The sequence below is a fragment of the Salmo salar genome, chromosome 20, assembly GCF_965601325.2.
Source record: "Salmo salar chromosome 20, fSalSal1, whole genome shotgun sequence".
Taxonomy (NCBI): domain Eukaryota; kingdom Metazoa; phylum Chordata; class Actinopteri; order Salmoniformes; family Salmonidae; genus Salmo; species Salmo salar.
This window is the reverse complement of record NC_138310.1, coordinates 1,459,996-1,473,729: the sequence shown is the minus strand read 5'-3', so window position 1 is coordinate 1,473,729 and position 13,734 is coordinate 1,459,996.

Sequence of the window (13,734 nt, the reverse complement as noted above, 5' to 3'; positions counted from 1 at the left end):
GAACTGAGGATGGATGAACAACATTGTAGTTACTCCACATACTAACCTGCTTGACAGAGTGGAAAGAAGGAAGCCTGTACAGAACACAAATATTCCAAAACATGCATCCTGTTTGCAACAAGGCACTAAAGTAATAGTGCAAAAAATGTTGCAAATCTATTCACTTTTTGTCCAGAATAAAAATTATTTTCAAGCATAGGGGTGGCTGCATCATGTTATGGGTATGCTTGTAATTACATTTACATTTTAGTCATTTAGCAGACGCTCTTATCCAGAGCGACTTACAGTAGTGAATGCATACATTTCTTTTTTTTTTGTGCTGGCCCCCCGTGGGAATCGAACCCACAACCCTGGCGTTGCACACACCATGCTCTACCAACTGAGCTACAGGGAAGGCTGAGGCTAATTGTTAAGCACTGGGGAGTTTTTCAGGATAAAAAAAGAAATTAAATGGAACTAAGCACAGACAAAATCCTAGAGGAAAACCTGGTTCAGTCTGGGGAAATTAATTCACCGTTCAGTAGGACAATAACCTAAAACACAACGCCAAATCTACACTAGAGTTGTTTACCAAAAAGACAGTAAATGTTCCTGAGTGGGCGAGATACAGTTTTGACTTAAATCTACTTGAAAATCTATGGGAAGACTTGAAAAGGCAGCAGATGCTCTTGCTGGGGTCCAGCAACATTAAGGCAGTTATATACAATTTTAAACATTACATGCCATTACATTTCATAACACTTTACCCAATACATTTAGTGTGTTCCCTCAGGCCACTACTCCACTATTACATATTTACAATATAACATCCATGTGTACGTGTGAAGAGTGTGTGTCTTATGTGTATGTGTGTCTGTTCAGTCCCCGCTGTTCCATAAGGTGTATTTTTAACTGTTTTATAAAAACTGATTTTATTGCTTGCATCAGTTACCTGATGTGGAAAAGAGATCCATGTAGCCATTTCACTATGTAGTACTGTGCGCCTCCCATAGTCTGTTCTTGACTTAGTGATTGTGAAGAGACCTTTGGTGGCATGTCTTGTGGGGTATGCATGGGTGTTCGAGCTTCTGCTAGTAGTTTAAACAGACACCTTCATTAATGTCAACACTTCTTACAAAAACAATTAGTGATGAAGTCAATCTCTCCTCCACTTTGAGCCATGAGAGAATAACATGCATTGTATTAGTGTTAGCTCTACTGTTCAGCCATGCTGCCATGTTCTGAGACAATTGCAATTTTCCTGAGTCCCTCTTTGTGGCATCTGACCACACGACTGAACAGGTGCAACAAAACCAGAGTCTGTAGGACCTGACTTGTTGATAGTGTTGTTAAAAAGGCAGAGCAGTGCTTTATTATGGACAGACTTCTCCCCATCTTTGCTACTGTCATATCACCATGTTTTGACCATGACAGTTTACAATTCAGGGTTACTCCAAACAGTTTAGTCACCTCAACTTGCTCAATTTCCACATTATTTATTACAAGATTTAGTTGAGGTTAAGGATTAAGTGAATGATTTGTCCCAAATACAATGCTTTTAGTTTTTGAAATATTTAGGACTAACTTATTCCTTGCCACGCATTCTGAATCTAACTGCAGCTCTTTGATAAGCGTTGCAGTGATTTAACTCGCTGTAGTAGCTGACGTGTATAGTGTTGAGTCATCTGCATACATAGACACACTTGCTTTACTCAAGGCCAGTGGCATGTCATTAGTAAACATTTTAAAATGGCAGGGGCCTAGAAAGCTGCCCTGGAGAATTCCTGAATCTACCTGGATTATGTTGGAGGGGCTACCATTAAAGAACACCCTCTGTGTTCTGTTAGATAAGTGACTCTTTATCCACAATATAGTAGGGGGTGTAAAGCCATAACGCATACGTTTTTACAGCAGCAGACTATAATGCCATAAGCCGCACTTAAGTCTAACAATCTTTTTATCATCAATTTCTCTCAGCCAATCATCAGTCATTTGTGTAAGTGCCGTGCTTGTTGAATGTCCTTCCCTTTAACTTCTTGGTGACAGGGGGCAGTATTCAGAAATTCAGATGAATACATGCCCAAATTAAACTGCCTGCTTCTCGGGCCCAGAAGGTAGGATATGCATATTATTAGTAGATGTGGATAGAAAACACTCTGAAGTTTCTAAAACTGTTTGAATGATGTCTGTGAGTATAACAGAACTCATATGGCAGGCAAAAACCTGAGAAAGAATCCAACCAGGAAGTGACTTGTAGTTTTTCTATCTAATCCCTATTCAAACTACAGTGTCTGTGGGGTTATTTTGCACTTCCTAAGGCTTCCATTGGCTGTCAACAGCCTTTAGAAACTTGTTTCATGCGTCTACTGTTACTGGGCAGAGAATAGGAGCTCAGTCAATCAGTGGACTGCCTGGGAGCAGTGAGTTGTTTACTGCGCAGGCACACTGGCGCGCCGCTCCTTCTTTTTCCTCTGTAATGAATACGCTATTGTCCGGTTGGAATATTATCTAAGTTTTATGTTAAAAAGACCCTAAGGGTTGATTGTAAACATCGTTTGACATGTTTCTACGAGCGGTAATGGAACTGTTTGACTTTTCGTCTCTGGTTTTGCGCTCTCGCGTTATGCCTTTGGATTAGTGATCTGAACGCGTGAACAAAACAGAGGTATTTGGACATAAATATGGAGTTTTTCGAACAAAAATAACATTTCTTGTGGGAGTCCTGGGAGTGCATTCCGACAAAGATCAGCAAAGGTAAGGGAAGATTTATAATACTAATTCTGATTTTAGTTGACTCCATAACTTGGCAGGTAACTGTATAGCTTGCTTTGATGGCTGAGCTCTGTACTTAGAATATTGAAAAATGTGCTTTCGCCGAAAAGCTATTTTAAAATCTGACACAGCGGTTGCATTAAGGAGTAGTATATCTATAATTCTTTCAATAACTGTTGTAAATTTTATCAACGTTTATGATGAGTATTTTTGTAAATTGATGTGCTCATTCACCGGAGGTTTTGTTGGGAATACATTTTCTGAACATCACGCACCAATGTAAAATGGGGTTTATGGATATAAATATGAACTTTATCGAACAAAACATACATGTATTTTGTAACATTGAGTCCTGGGAGTTTCATCTGATGAAGATCATCAAAGGTTAGTGATTACTTTTAGCTGTATTTCTGGTTTTTGTGACGCCTCTCCTTGCTTGGAAAATGGCTGTGTGGTTTTTCTTGTCTCGGCGCTGTCCTAACATAATCTAATGTTATGCTTTCGCTGTAAAGCCTTTTTGAAATCGGACACTGTGGTTAGATTAAGGAGAATCTTATCTTTAAAATGGTTTATAATACTTGTATGCTTGAGAAATCTGAATTATGAGATTTTTGTTGTTTTGAATTTGCCGCCCTGCTATTTCACTGGCTTTTGATAGTGTGTACCGCGGGTGGGACGCTAGCGTCCCAGATGTCCCAAATAGGTTTTAAGCATGCTGAAAGTCTGTTGCCAATTTGTTTTTAGTAAAATAGCATTGTATCTGGACAAACACACATTTTCCCAAAAGTTTACTAAGGGTTGGTAACAGGCTGATTGGTCAGCTATTTGAGCAAGTAAAGGCTTAGTAGTAGGCTTAAAATTAAAATATGGCAAATAGGAGTGGCAATATCGTCCGCTATTATCCTCAGTAATTTTCCATCCAAGTTGTCAGACTCCGGTGGCTTGTCATTGTTGATAGACAACAATACTTTTTTCACTTCTTCCACTCTCACTTTATGGAATTCAAAATTACAATGCTTGCCTTTCATAATTTGATCAGTTATACTTGGATGTGTAGTGTCAGTGTGTTGCTGGCATGTCATGCCTAAGTTTGCTAATCTTGCCAATGAAAAAAATCAATAAAGTAATTGGCAATTACTATCGTTCTTTATGGAATTTATCCTTGTTTTGTAGTATATTTTTTTATTTTTTTATTCAGTTTAGTCACATGATTTCTCAATTTGCAGTACGTTTGCCAATCGGTTGTGCAGCCAGACTTATTTGCCATTCCCTTTGTCTCATCAATCTACAAGGATTTAACAGGTTTTACAGTCATTTTCTTAATGGGTGCATGCTTATTAGTAACTGGAATAAGCAATTTCATAAACGTGTCAAGTGCAGAGTCTGGTTGCTCCTTATTACACACAACAGACCAACAAATATGTTTTACATCAACAACATACACTACAAAACTTATTGTATGAACTCTTATACAGTACACTATATTAGGCACAGCCTTTGGAACTTTGGTTTTCCTAGATATGGCTACTGTATTGTGATCACTACATCCGATGGATTTTGATATTTTTTTAAAGCAAATTTCTGCAACATTAGTAAAGATGTGATGATTTCATTCCTGTACTGTTTGTAACTACCCTGGTAGGTTGACTGATAACCTGAACTAGGTTGCAGGCACTAGTTAAAGTTTTAAGCTTTTTCTTGAGTGTGAAACCTGGTGAAAGCCAGTCAATATTTAAATCACCCAGAAAATATACCTCTCTGTTGATAGCACATACATTATCAAGCATTTCACACGTTATCCAGATACTGACTGTTCACACTTTGTGGTCTATAGCAGATGAACCTGTAGCCATATTACTTCAACAGTATTTAACATGAGATCCTCTCTAAGCATTACAGGAATGTGGTTCTGAATATAAATGGTAGCACCTCCACTTTTGGCATTTCTGTCTATTCTGTAGATGTTATAACCATGTATTGCTACCACTGTATCATCAGAGGTATTATCTAAGTGAGTTTCAGTGATGGCCAGAATATGAATGTCATCTGCTACTAGCAAATTATTGATTTCATGAACCTTGTTTCTTAAGTTACATTTGTTAACTTGGGCTATTTGTAGCTTGGGGGTTAGTTTTTGTTTGAGGACTGGTCAATCAGTCAGGTCTGTAATAAGGTGTCCATATGAGGACAGCTTCAATCTCACTAGGATTGTCCTAATATGGACACCGTACAGGTGTACTACCGTGCAGTCTCTCCTGCCTGACTCTGAGCTGTAAAGACCTTGTTGTCAAACTCAGCAGTCTGCAGGCTGACATCAGCAGAGGGGCCTAGGGGATTACACTTTGAATATTAATCACCAGAGATGAATCGCTGCAATTTCTTCTCACAGACCATTCTACACACTAACTGTTAATACAGTAGGTAAACAAATATGGGCAGAGGGAGTTACAGTCTTTCTGCATTTAATACTGCCAATACTGACGTGCATTTGCCCACATGCACCTGAACGAGCATGCATTGTTCCCATATTCAATGTATGATTGTGTATTTAATGTCTGGTGGTATAATCACATTCATGTGGTACTGTGTGGCTCAGTTGGTAGAGCATGACACTTCAAACATCAGGATGCGTTATATGGCATATATTATTATATATGACATTCACTTTAGCTCCAATATATCCGAATTAAACTATTTGTGACATCAAACAGACAATTTGTAACAAAAGGGAATTCCTGCGAATTACCCAAGACTACCACAAACAACCCCCCCAAAATACAACAATCAATCTCAAAATACCACTAGAAACTACTACAGATTATGGTATTATGTGGTTGATTGTTGTAGATTGTTGTTGTTATATGGGTATCTTGGGGTTATTTTAGGTTGTTTGTGGTAGCTGTTTTCGGGTAGTTTGTGGAAGGGAGGGGAGGGGGGTGTCCTGTTTCGCATGTTATTTTTCCATTAATACGTGTCACATATCAGTTTGCAAAGAATGTAAAAAATATATATCATTGAGTTAAAAAAGACACATACAAACTTGGTCTCTTTTTTGTTTTCTTGAGTAAGGCAGCTCCAAAATGCAGGCGTTTCAGCCTAGCTTAGTGCTTTCTGTGGTGGTGGGGCAAGCCAGCAGAAAATACGGAGCGCTGCGCCGTGATTGGCTCAGTATTCTGTCACTCATGAGGACACAACGTCGCCGCCAAGTCTAAGGGTAGAGCTAGAAAATTCTAGCCCCTTGAATGCTGCCATAGAGTTATATTAGAAGTCCCCATCCAAGAAGGCTCAAGGTAATTTGCCACAGATAAAATGACGTCAAATCACGTTATATGTACAGTAGCTTTGATTGGACAGATCATGTCAACATCAGACTTTCAAAATCTTAACTAGCAGTCATAATCATGAATCAATCCGACAATCTACAGGCAAATCCTTTTTAATCCTTGTCATATGAAGAGAAATAATGAAGAGAAATTAAAGATAAAACGTATCGGTGCTCATCGGCCATTGGACAAACATTACACAACAAGTTGGAAATCGCAAATTCAACAATGAGTGTTATGGAAGGAATCAGTGACAGTGGCTAACTGCAAGCATTGCAAAGCAATCACTATCCTGCTATTCAGTGGAGTGCCTGTGTGGTCCCAAATCTGTGATTAAGGGGCTCTTTTCCAAGTTTAAATTGATAAACATTCAACATTGGCCATGCTGTCAATGCAGCAGGATTTGTGCTGCGTGCCGCTCTCAAAACAACTGTTAACTCAAAACTGCAAAAACTTGACTTCAGTGAGTTCAACACTGTGAAGTCGGGAATAAACGAGCTCTGACTGGGAAAATACGTTTTGAACGGACATCCAACTCTGAATTGTAAATCTGTCATCTTTCAAGAGCTATGACCTGAAGATCAATGACGTCATCATGATCATACCATGTTTTTTTTCACAGTTCCCAGTTGTTTTGAAAGCACCATAAATCCAGAGAATGCCAGACTTTGATGACAAAAGTTGCCCACGAAGGACCTTCCTGTTCAAGTGAGCACAGCACAACAAGGTGAGTCCAAAAATGTATTGTATGCTGCTGCATAAATTATGTAATACGCCAGGGAGATATGTATACTGTAGCTAAGAAAGTAATACTAAGTGTAAGTTGTGTAGTACGATGTTAGTCGACCATGTGCCTCACCCTAATAATTTGGTCTATTTACCCCTCTTAATTTTGCCAACTGTTCTGACTTGGTGGTGCACATGTAGCCTATAACCTGTTCTAGAGAAATGTAATCATCAAATATTGTAAGCGCTTTCATTGTCTGCTTATATGCCCCCTTTATTTCTCCTATAGTTCTGACTTGGTGTACACTGTAAGAAACGGCCCATGTTCTGAATTCTGTCGCTGTACATTTCAAAGTGCTAAACAAATAGTTATATTGACTACGTCCGTCCTACATTTGCTGGCTCATTGTCTTAATCAAAATTACAGATTGCCTCTTATCAGCTTGTCATCCCCTTATGCCATAGTTTGTACATCTCAATTGTCATTAGAAACCACATTTGTTTAAGCAAGTCAGCCATATCAAATTCAAATCAAATTTATATAGCCCTTCGTACATCAGCTGATATTCTCAAAGTGCTGTACAGAAACCCAGCCTAAAACCCCAAACAGCAAGCAAAGCATGTGAAAGAAGCACGGTGGCTAGGAAAAACTCCCTAGGAAAAACTCCCTAGAAAGGCCAAAAACCTAGGAAGAAACCTAGAGAGGAACCAGGCTATGAGGGGTGGCCAGTCCTCTTCTGGCTGTGCAGGGTGGATATTATAACAGAACATGGTCAAGATGTTAAAATGTTAAAATGTTCATAAATGACCAGCATGGTCAAATAATAATAATCATAGTAGTTGTCGAGGGTGCAACAAGCACGTCCGGTGAACAGGTCAGGGTTCCATAGCCGCAGGCAGAACAGTTGAAACTGGAGCAGCAGCACGGCCAGGTGGACTGGGGACAGCAAGGAGTCATCATAACAGGTAGTCCTGAGGCATGGTCCTAGGGCTCAGGTCCTCCGAGAGAAAGACAGAAAGAGAGAAAGAGAGAATTAGAGAGAGCATATTTAAATACACACAGGACACCGGATAAGACAAGAGAAATACTCCAGATGTAACAGACTGACCCTAGCCCCCCCGACACATAAACTACTGCAGCATAAATACTGGAGGCTGAGACAGGAGGGATCAGAAGACACTGTGGCCCCATCCGATGATACCCCCGGACAGGGCCAAACAGGCAGGATATAACCCCACCCACTTTGCCAAAGCACAGCCCCCACACCACTAGAGGGATGTCTCCAACCACCAACTTACCGTCCTAAGACAAGGCCGAGTATAGCCCACAACGATCTCCGCCATGGCACAACCCAAGGGGGGGCGCCAACCCAGACAGGAAGACCACGTCAGTGACTCAACCCACTCAAGTGACGCACCCCTCCCATGGACGGCATGGAAGAACACCAGTAGGCCAGTGACTCAGCCCCTGTAAAAGGGTTAGAGGCAGAGAATCCCAGTGGAAAGAGGGGAACCGGCAAGGCAGAGACAGCAAGGGCGGTTCGTTGCTCCAGCCTTTCCGTTCACCTTCACACTCCTGGGCCAGACTATACTTAATCATAGGACCTACTGAAGAGATAAGTCTTCAGTAAAGACTTAAAGGTTGAGACTGAGTCTGCGTCTCTCACATTGGTAGGCAGACCATTCCATAAAAATGGAGCTCTATAGGAGAAAGCCCTACCTCCAGCCGTTTGCTTAGAAATTCTAGGGACAATTAGGAGGCCTGCGTCTTGTGACCGTAGCGTACGTGTAGGTATGTACGGCAGGACCAAATCGGAAAGATAGGTAGGAGCAAGCCCATGTAATGCTTTGTAGGTTAGCAGTAAAACGTTGAAATCAGCCCTTGCCTTAACAGGAAGCCAGTGTAGGGAGGCTAGCACTGGAGTAATATGATCAAATTTTTTGGTTCTAGTCAGGATTCTAGCAGCCGTATTTAGCACTAACTGAAGTTTATTTAGTGCTTTATCCGGGTAGCCGGAAAGTAGAGCATTGCAGTAGTCCAGCCTAGAAGTAACAAAAGCATGGATTAATTTTTCTGCGTAATTTTTGGACAGAAAATTTCTGATTTTTGCAATGTTACGTAGATGGAAAAAAGCTGTCCTTGAAACAGTCTTGATATGTTCTTCAAAAGAGAGATCAGGGTCCAGAGTAACGCCGAGGTCCTTCACAGTTTTATTTGAGACGACTGTACAACCATCCAGATTAATTGTCAGATTCAACAGAAGATCTCTTTGTTTCTTGGGACCTAGAACAAGCATCTCTGTTTTGTCCGAGTTTAAAAGTAGAAAGTTTGCAGCCATCCACTTCTTTATGTCTGAAACACAGGCTTCTAGCGAGGGCAATTTTGGGGCTTCACCATGTTTCATTGAAATGTACAGCTGTGTGTCGTCCGCATAGCAGTGAAATTTAACATTATGTTTTCGAATGACATCCCCAAGAGGTAAAATATATAGTGAAAACAATAGTGGTCCTAAAACGGAACCTTGAGGAACACCGAAATGTACAATTGATTTGTCAGAGGACAAACCATTCACAGAGAAACTGATATCTTTCCGACAGATAAGATCTAAACCAGGCCAGAACTTGTCCATGTAGACCAATTTGGGTTTCCAATCTCTCCAAAAGAATGTGGTGATCGATGGTATCAAAAGCGGCACTAAGATCTAGGAGCACGAGGACAGATGCAGAGCCTCGGTCTGATGTCATTAAAAGGTCATTTACCACCTTCACAAGTGCAGTCTCAGTGCTATGATGGGATCTAAAACCAGACTGAAGCGTTTCGTTATGTAATGTATATTGTTTGTCTTCAGGAAGGCAGTGAGTTGCTGTGCAACAGCTTTTTCTAACATTTTTGAGAGGAATGGAAGATTCGATATAGGCCGATAGTTTTTTATAATTTCTGGATCAAGATTCGGCTTTTTCAAGAGAGGCTTTATTACTGCCACTTTTAGTGAGCTTGGTACACATCCGGTGGATAGAGAGCCGTTTATTATGTTCAACATAGGAGGGCCAAGCACAGGAAGCAGCTCTTTCAGTAGTTTAGTTGGAATAGGGTCCAGTATGCAGCTTGAGGGTTTGGAGGCCATGATTATTTTCATCATTGCGTCAAGAGATATAGTACTAAAACACTTTAGTATCTCCCTTGATCCTAGGTCCTGGCAGAGTTGTGTAGACTCAGGACAATGGAGCTTTGGAGGAATACCCAGATATAAAGAGGAGTCTGTAATTTGCTTTCTAATGATCATGATCTTTTCCTCAAAGAAGTTCATAAATGTATTACTGCTGAAGTGAAAGCCATCCTCCATTTGCGAAGGCTGCTTGTTAGTTAGCTTTGCGACAGTATCAAAAATAAATTTCGGATTGTTCTTATTTTCCTCAATTAAGTTGGAAAAATAGGATGATCGAGCAGCAGTAAGGGCTCTTCGATACTGCACGGTACTGTCTTTCCAAGCTAGTCGGAAGACTTCCAGTTTGGTGTGGCGCCATTTCCGTTCCAATTTTCTGGAAGCTTTCTTCAGAGCTCGTGTATTTTCTGTATACCAGGGAGCTAGTTTCTTATGACAGATGTTTTTAGTTTTTAGGGGTGCAACTGCATCTAGGGTATTGCGCAAGGTTAAATTGAGTTCCTCGGTTAGGTGGTTAACTGATTTTTGTCCTCTGACGTCCTTGGGTAGGCAGAGGCAGTCTGGAAGGGCATCAAGGAATCTTTGCTCCTTGGTTGGGGTCTGAGCAGATTATTTGTTGCAATTGCAAACGTAATAAAATGGTGGTCCGATAGTCCAGGATTATGAGGAAAAACATTTAGATCCACAACATTTATTCCATGGGACAAAACTAGGTCCAGAGTATGACTGTGGCAGTGAGTAGGTCCAGAGACATGTTGGACAAAACCCACTGAGTCGATGATGGCTCCGAAAGCCTTTTGGAGTGGGTCTGTGGACTTTTCCATGTAAATGTTAAAGTCACCAAAAATTTGAATATTATCTGCTATGACTACAAGATCCGATAGGAATTCAGGGAACTCAGTGAGGAACACTGCACATGGCCCAGGAGGCCTGTAAACAGTAGCTATAAAAAGTGATTGAGTAGGCTGCATAGATTTCATGACTAGAAGCTCAAAAGACGAAAACGTCATTGTTTTTTTTTTTGTAAATTGAAATTTGCTATCGTAAATGTTAGCAACACCTCCGCCTTTGCCGGATGCACGGGGGGTATGGTCACTAGTGTAACCAGGGGGTGAGGCCTCATTTAACACAGTAAATTCATCAGGCTTAAGCCATGTTTCAGTCAGGCCAATCACATCAAGATTATTATCAGTGATTAGTTCATTGACTATAACTGCCTTGGAAGTGAGGGATCTAACATTAAGTAACCCAATTTTGAGATGTGAGGTATCACAATCTCTTTCAATAATGGCAGGAATGGAGGAGGTCTTTATACTAGTGAGATTGCTAAAGCGAACACCGCCATTTTTAATTTTGCCCAACCTAGATCGAGGCACAGACACGGTCTCAATGGGGAAAGCTGAGCTGACTACGCTGACTGTGCTAGTGGCAGACTCCACTAAGCTGGCAGGCTGGCTAACAGCCTGCTGCCTGGCCTGCACCCTATTTCATTGTGGAGCTAGAGGAGTTAGAGCCCTGTCTATGTTCGTAGATAAGATGAGAGCACCCCTCCAGCTAGGATGGAGTCCGTCACTCCTCAACAGGCCAGGCTTGGTCCTGTTTGTGGGTGAGTCCCAGAAAGAGGGCCAATTATCTACAAATTCTATCTTTTGGGAGGGGCAGAAAACAGTTTTCAACCAGCGATTGAGTTGTGAGACTCTGCTGTAGAGCTCATCACTCCCCCTAACTGGGAGGGGGCCAGAGACAATTAATCGATGCCGACACATCTTTCTAGCTGATTTACACGCTGAAGCTATGTTGCGCTTGGTGACCTCTAACTGTTTCATCCTAACATCGTTGGTGCCGACGTGGATAACAATATCTCTATACTCTCTACACTCGCCAGTTTTAGCTTTAGCCAGCACCGTCTTTAGATTAGCCTTAACGTCGGTAGCCCTGCCCCCTGGTAAACAGTGTATGATCGCTGGATGATTAGTTTTAAGTCTAATACTGCGGGTAATGGAGTCGCCAATGACTAGGGTTTTCAATTTGTCAGAGCTAATGGTGGGAGCCGTCGGCGTCTCAGAACCCACAACGGGAGGAGTAGAGACCAGACAAGTCTCGGCCTCCGACTCCGACTCGCTTAATGGGGAGAACCGGTTGAAAGTTTCTGTCGGCTGAATAAGCGACACCGGTTGAGCATTCCTACAGCGTTTCCCTCCAGAAGCCATGAGAAAGATGTCCGGCTGCGGGGACCGTGCGAGGGGGTTTATACTAACGTTACTATCTGTACTTACTGGTGGCACAGACGCTGTTTCATCCTTTCCTACACTGAAATTACCCTTGCCTAACGATCGCGTCTGAAGCTGGGCTTGCAGCACAGCTATCCTTGCCGTAAGGCGATCGTTCTCCTGTATATTATAAGTACAACGACTGCAATTAGAAGGCATCATGTTAATGTTACTTAGCTTCGGCTGTTTGAAGTCCTGACGAACCATGTCCAGATAAAACCTCCGGGGTGAAAAAGTTGAATGAAAAAAGTTGAGTGAGGGAAAAAGTAAAAATATACGGTAATGAAAAAGTAAAAAACCGTCAGGTAGCAAAGTAAGATCGGCAACAAAACGCACAGCAGCGTAAACAAGTCTACAAGTTGTGACCGGAAACAGGAAACAGGAATGACTGACACTCCATATATCAGCTGTGTTTTTTTTACAGGCAGTAAATGAGGTTGAATTAACGGTTTCTCTGCCAGACAAGGCTCAGCTGATAGCCAGGTGTAGCAGTGGTAAGATGTTGGGACAGCTTTATTTAGGCCCTGACAGTTTGTCTGCACCATTTGTCACCGTTATAGTGCAATTCCTATATTGTTTAGTGTTGGTTGTGTAGTGGCTTTGCTGGCATGCATCTCACTTTTATTTTTGCCCCACCAAGATTTCCATGCTAAAAATCGCCACTGATCTCAATTGTCAGTAGAAACCACAATTGTTTAAGCAAGTCAGCCATATCAGCTTTATTTTTTAAAAGGCAGTAAATTAGGCTGAATGAACTGTTTCGCTGCCAGACAAGGCTCCTCTGATAGCCAGGTGTAGCAGTGGTAAAGATTCACTCCATGGTACTGAAAAGAAAGCTCTGCTGTTGGGACAGCTTTACTGTAGGCTTTAAACAGTTTATGGGCACCGTTTGTCACTGTTATAGTGCAATTCATGTATTGTTTAGTGTTGTGTAGTGTAGTGGCTTCGCCAGCATGCATCCCACATTTTTGGGGAGAGTTACCCCACCAAAATGTACATGCTAAAATCGCCACTGTGTGTGTGAGATATATTGTCAACTTTGTAATTTCTAGCTAATCATTTATTTATAGAAGTGGGTATGTGCTGGTTTCGGCCAACAGAGGGGGCTCTAGTGGGTTGCTTCACGAGCTCTCACTGCTGTAGTTATCGCGCTAGCTTGTCAGTTAAATGAGTGACAAGCAAGGTTGCCATGTCCGGTTTTCTAACAAATTTGGATACTTTCAAAACAATGTTGGGGATGAAAATGTATTGGTCGCGGGTTATTGGGCTATTTCTAAATTGCACTGTGGCCGCCCTGGCATTTTCTTAAAAATGTATATTTCACTGTGACCTGCTGCTGCTGACTATCAGGCAGCGAGGCAGCCTGTTTCTGAGTGAGTGAGAGAGTGAGTGGTGGGGAGGGGGAGTGCCGGAGGGGTGTGGGTGTTGTGGCAAAGAAGGGGGTCGAGTGATAAATGGCAGATATGTGAGGGCAGAACTAATAAACGGGCTCTGCCCGAT